The sequence below is a fragment of the Pteropus alecto genome, unplaced genomic scaffold (assembly GCF_000325575.1).
Source record: "Pteropus alecto unplaced genomic scaffold, ASM32557v1 scaffold746, whole genome shotgun sequence".
NCBI classification, from domain to species: domain Eukaryota; kingdom Metazoa; phylum Chordata; class Mammalia; order Chiroptera; family Pteropodidae; genus Pteropus; species Pteropus alecto.
In genome coordinates this window covers 442,877-448,876 of record NW_006438900.1, presented here as the reverse complement: position 1 = coordinate 448,876, position 6,000 = coordinate 442,877, and the positions used below count along the sequence as shown (strand labels likewise).

Genomic DNA, 6,000 nt, shown 5'->3' with positions numbered 1-6,000 from the left:
GCCAGGGAAGGACTGAACTTGATGGGTCTACTATTCCATAGTCCTCCTATTCATAACTATCTACTTACTGCCTCTCTGTTGCACCGAGTCATGGGGATGCTTAAGAATTAGGCCCCTCCTTGGAGAGGTCAGACTCTAATTAACTTTTTCAGAATGCAAATCCCCTTGGAAATTTACCTAGTAAATTAATTAATAATTAATTAATAATTAATTAGTAAATAAATTAATTACTCTGTTATCAGCTATTTGCTCCTCTCAGAAGGTTCACATTTCTAAGAAAGTTGCTGTCATCAGATAATAATGCCAACAGAGAGATATTGGCTACGTTACCTCCTCCTTGAGAATATGGAGACCAGCAGGCCTGGAGGGATGTGGGGAACTGGGAGGATATGTGTAGATCTTGGAGTAGGGGGTGGGCATGGAGACAGGAATGTTTCAACCAATGCCCATCCTGAATCCTTGGCACCTCTGTTGCACTGTGCATGCCCCTCTATGAAAGTTAGTATCAACCCAAGGTCCCAAAGCTGCCTCATCATTGTGTGGAAGGCACAAGTGTTAGAGTTAACTTTAATGCCAACAAAACTGCTGTCCTCTGAGTGAAAGTATTCTTGGATAGATTCAAGAAAAACTCTTTAAAGAAATAAATTCTGGGAGCTATCTGTTTACTTGTCAGGAGAACTTGGTGAACTGAGAAGGGGAAGGTGCCCTAGATGGCAACTTCAGAAAGGCCTAAAAGTGGGAAACAGCATAATCAGGCTAAGTGGGTAGCTGAGGCTTTTGGTCCCCTGCCCCAAATCCCTTACCATTACCGATTTCTGTGCGTACTTCCTGATTTCCAGCTGCCAGCATCTGTTTTCTTTGACTGAAGGCTCTCTGGACTCCAGAGTTGGCTGTGCCTGCTGTTGGCAGGCCAGAAGTGTGTGTTGAGAAAACAGCTATTTTGAGTTTATTTCCTTTGTGTGAGTGTACTGAAACTGTACCTTAGTCAGAAAGACCCTGTAGTTTTTTTTATTTCCCCAAAGTGGGAGCTCAGATGCTGTGGAAGCTACCTGCTGACTCTGCATGGGTAGCTTGTGCCTCTTTATTCAGCAGGTCATAATCTGCTTATTCTTCATTTAATACACCAACACAGGAGTATACAATATATTGTATAAATACTTAATATCTACATGCAAGAGAATGAATTTAGACCCCTACCTCTCAACCATATACAAAAATCAACTCAAAGTGGATCATAGACCTACATGTAAAAGTAGAATTTTTGTGACCTTGGATTAGGCATGTTTTCTTGGATATGACATCAAAATCACAAGCAGCAAAAGAAAAAATATATAAACTGAAGGCTATCAAAATTAAACCCTTTTTGCTTTAAAGAGCATCATCAAGAAAGTGAAAAGACAACCCACAGAATAGGAGAAATATTTTTCCAATCATATATCAGATAAGGAACTTGTACTTAGAATATATTTTTAAAAACCTATGGCAACTCAATAATAAAAGACAAATAACTCAATTTAGAAATGGGAAAATGACCTTAATAGATAGTTCTCTGAAGAAGATATACAAATTGCCAATAAGCACATGAAAAGATACTCAACATCATTAACCTTCAGGGAAATGCAAATCAAAACCACAAGATATCACTTCATACACACTAGATTGGCTATAATAAAAAAGACAAATAATTAACAAATGTCTGCAAAGATGTGGAAAGATTGGAACCTTCATACACTGCTGGTGGGAATGTAAAATGAGGCATCTGCCTTAGAAAACAGTTTGGCAGTTTCTCAGATGGTTGAATGTAAAGTGATATGATCCGGCAATTCCACTGCTAGGTATACACCCAGGAAAAATAAAAGTGTATTCCCCAAATATCTTATAGAAGCATTATTCATAATGGTCCCAAGGTAGAAACCCAAATGTCCATCAACTGATGAAGGAATAAATAAAATGTGGTATACCCATAAAATGGAATACTATTCCCAACTCAATGAGATCCAAAACAACTCAAAACAACAATTTCAGGAATTGAAAAAACAACTAGAGGAGCAGAGCAAGGAGATTGAAACCCTCAAAAAGAACCAAATAGAACTTCTGGAGATGAAGAACAAACTGCAAGAGTTGAAAAATGAAATAGCAAGTTTGGGAAATAGAGTTGACCAAATGGAGGAAAGGATCAGTGATACTGAAGACAGAAATCTAGACAAAAGTCTACAGCGATGCCACCCTGAACAAGCCTGATCTTGTCTGATCTCGGGAGCTAAGCAGGGCAGGGCCTGGTTAGTACTTGGATGGGAGGCCACCTAGGAAGACCAGGTGCTGTAGGCATAAAACATAAAAAATAAAAAATAAGGATTGTATGCATGGAACTCTTATGTGTCAGAAATAAAGAGATTTTCATTTCCTTAGCCCAAAAATAGCAGGGGTGGGCCTGGTTAGTACTTGGATGGCAGACCACCTAGGAAGACCAGGTGTGGTAGGCATAAAAAATAAATAAGTAAATAAATAAAAAATAAGGGTTGTAAGCTGACAAGTTCCTTGCAATCTGTGAGGTCAACCAATAGTTGCCTAGCCTAAAAAAAAGAAAAAAGTAAAAAAGAAAAAGAAATCTAGAAGAGAGAAACCTAAGAATGAAAAATAATGAAAGAGAAATTCAAGAACTAGCTGATACCATCAGGAGAAGAAACATAAGAATAATGGGCATTATTGAAGGCAAGGAAAAGGAGCAGGGACTAGAAAGCATTCTCAGACAAATATTGATGAGAATTTCTCAAATCTAAGAAATGAACTGGAGCTTGGAATTCAAAAAGTCAACAGAACACCCAATTATCTCAACCCAAAAAGGCCTTCACCAAGACTCGCTGTATTAAAATTATCAAAAATCAATGACAAAGACAGAATTCTCAAGGCAGCCAGGGAGAAAACGGTAACTTATAAGGGTAAAGCCATTAGATTATCATCAGACTTCTAAGTGCAAACCTTACAAGCCAGAAAGGAGTGGAATCAAATATTTAAACTATTAAGTGAAAGGAATTAGCAGCCTAGAATAATGTACCCAGCTAAGCTCTCCTTTAGATACGAAGGAGAAATTAAGACCTTTCCAGACACGTAATGGTAACTACACACCAAAGATTCAGAACTGAAACATATAACATGAAACAAGAAGAATCAGAGGTAAAACCCAAAAAAGCCAACCAAAATGAAGAAAACAGAAACACAAGGACAAGGAAGCAATGGAAACACCAAGCTACCAGAAAGAAAAGATAAAATGGCTATAAGAAGACCTCATATTTCAATAATCACCCTAAATGTAAATGGACTGAATTCACCAATAAAAAGGCACAGAGTTGCAGATTGGATCAAAAAACAAAACACAACCATATGCTACCTTCAGGAGACACATCTCAGCTCCAAAGACAAATATAGACTCAAAGTGAAAGAGTGGAATATGATATTTCAAGCAAATGGCATTCAGGGAAAAGCGGGAGTAGTGGTACTAATATTAGATGAAATAGATTTCAAAATAAAAAAGGTAAAGAAAGATACCGAGGGACATTTCATAATGAGAAAGAGAATCATGCACCAAGAAGAAATAACATTTGTTAGTATCTATGCTCCCAATCAGGAAGCCCTGAAACATGTAAAACAGTTCCAGAACTAAAGGAAGAAACATAACGAAACTCTATCACAGTAGGGGACTTAAATAGCCCACTGTCGGATATGGACAGATCATCCAAACGGAAAATCAATGTGGAAATAACATCCTTAAATGACACATTAGACCAATTGGATGTAATTGACATTTATAGAGCCTTCCATCCCCAAACAGCTGCTTATACATTCTTCTCTAGTGCACATGAAACATTCTCAAGAATCGACCACATACTGGGACACAGACATACCTTCAACAAAATATAAGAGGGTTGAAATCATACCAACCATATTCTCTAATCATAATGCTTTGAAACTAGAAATCAACTGCAAAAAGAAAGCAGGAAGAACCACAAATACATGGAGATTAAACAACATGTTACTGAAGAATGACTGGGTCAGAGAAGAAATAAAAAGAAAGATCAAAAGATATATAGAAACAAATGATAATGATAGTACAACATATCAAAACTTTTGGGACACCGCAAAAGTGGTCCTAAGAGGAAAGTTCATATCATTACAGGCTTACCTCCAAAAACAAGAATGAGCCCAAATAAATAACCTCATGCTTCATTTTAAAAAAACCAGAAAAAGAAGAACAAATGAAGCATAACATCAGCAGAAGGAAAAAAAATAATCAAAATTAGAGCGGAAATAAATGCAATTGAAAACAAACGAATGAAAAAACAATAGAAAAAAATAAATGCAACAAAGAGCTGGTTCTTTGAGAAGATTAATAAAATTGACAAACCCCTGGCTAGACTCACTAAAGAAAAAAAAGAAAGGACACAAATAAACAAAATCAGGAATGAAAGAGGGGAAATTACGACTGAAATCGCAGAAATACAAAGGATCATACAAGAATACTATTAAAAAGTATATAATACCAAATTGAATAATTTAGAAAAAATGGAACAGTACTTAGAAAAATACAACCTTCCTAGACTGAATCAATAAGAACAGGAAAATCTAAATACACTGATCAGCAGTATGGAAATTGAAACAATCATCGAAAACCTACCAAACAGTAAAAGTTCAGGACCAGATGTCTTCACCAGTGAATTCTACCAAACATTCAAAAAAGATTTAATACCTATTCTCCTCAAACTCTTCCAAAAAATCGAATAGGAGGCAATACTTCCCAACACATTTTATGAGGCCAATATTACTCTGATACCAAAACCTGGTAAAGATAACACAAAAAAAGAAAATGACAGACCAATATCTCTCATGAACACAGATGCAAACATCCTAAATAAAAAACTAGCGAACCAAATACAGCAACATATTAAAAGGTTTATACACCACAATCAAATGGGCTTCATCCCAGAGGCACAGGGATTGTTCAACATACGCACAACATAAACAAATTAAAAAATACGAATATGATCATATCAATAGAAGCAGAAAAAACCTTCGACAAGATACAGCATCCATCTATGATCAAAACACTTAATAAAATCAGTATAGAAGGAAAGTACCTTAACATAATAAAGGCCATATATGATAAACCCACAGCCAACATTATACTTAATGGTGAAAAACTAAAAACCTTCCTTCTAAGATCAGGAACAAGGCAAGGCTGTCCACTATTGCCACTCTTATTCAATATAACATTGGAGGTCCTAGTGAGTGCAATTAGACAAGAGAAAGATATAAAAGGCATCCAAATGGGAAACGAAGAAGTCAAACTGTCTCTATTGCAGATGACATGATTCTCTATATAGAAAACCCTAAAGACTCCACAAGAACACTACTAGAAACAATAATCAAATACAGTCGTGTATCTGGATCCAAAATTAACATTCAAAAATCCATATCGTTCTTATGCTCTAATAATGAAGCATCAGAAAACGAAGTGGGAAAAATAATTCCTTTTGCAATTGCAACATAAAGAATAAAATACCTAGGAATAAATCTAACGAAACATGTGAAGAACCCATATAATGAAAACTACAAGACCCTATTCAAAGAAATTGAAGAAGATACAAAGAAATGAAAAGATATTCCGTGTTCATGAATTGGAAGAATCAACATAGTTAAAATGACCATATTACCTAAAACACTATACAGATTTAATACAATCCCCATCAAAACCCTATTGGCATTTTTTAAAGAAATAAAACAAAAAATCATCAGATTTGAATGGAAGCACAGAAGACTCCCAATTACCAAAGCCATCCTGAGGAAAAAGAACGACACTGGAGGCATCGCTCTGCCCAACTTCAAATTATACTACAAAGCGACAGTAATCAAAATGGCATGATATCGGCAGCAAAACAGGCACAAGGACCAGTGGAACTGAATAGAGAGTCCAGAAGTAAACCCATATTTATATGTGCAAATAAT

At 36.0% G+C, this 6,000-nt stretch overlaps 1 pseudogene; it reads left to right on the top strand.

Annotated features, from left to right (window-relative positions):
* The first annotated feature begins 2,209 nt into the window (after window positions 1-2,209).
* Window positions 2,210-2,328, top strand: LOC112483102 (annotated as a pseudogene).
* Window positions 2,329-6,000: the final 3,672 nt, after the last annotated feature.